This window comes from Penaeus monodon, chromosome 20 (genome assembly GCF_015228065.2).
Source record: "Penaeus monodon isolate SGIC_2016 chromosome 20, NSTDA_Pmon_1, whole genome shotgun sequence".
Taxonomy (NCBI): Eukaryota; Metazoa; Arthropoda; class Malacostraca; order Decapoda; family Penaeidae; genus Penaeus; species Penaeus monodon.
In genome coordinates this window covers 40,957,358-40,957,584 of record NC_051405.1, presented here as the reverse complement: position 1 = coordinate 40,957,584, position 227 = coordinate 40,957,358, and the positions used below count along the sequence as shown (strand labels likewise).

Here is a 227-nt window from a genome sequence, read left to right as displayed (position 1 = left end):
TCTCCTCTCACAGAACAATATAGAAGTGAGTAGATACAGAACAAAAGTTAACTGTGGTCGTCTTCCCGGCGGCGGTCGAGGTACTGTAGTGAGAAGGTCGCCACCGAGAGCGCTTTTAGTGGGCGACCTGACGAGGCCCTCCATTCCTGCCTGATGGAAGGGGCCCGAGCGGGACCCGAGGCGGCCGGCCCACGTTCAGCTCGACGGTGAGGCGGCCCTTGGACCCG

The 227-nt window shown here is 60.8% G+C and overlaps 1 protein-coding gene across 1 annotated transcript in view; it reads right to left on the bottom strand.

The window, feature by feature from the left end:
* Window positions 1–81: 81 nt before the first annotated feature.
* LOC119585823 (neuroparsin-A-like) overlaps window positions 82–227 on the bottom strand; it is a gene marked incomplete in the record, with an annotated part of 3,492 nt that continues 3,346 nt past the window's right edge. Inside the window, 1 exon segment of the mRNA XM_037934548.1 lies at window positions 82–227.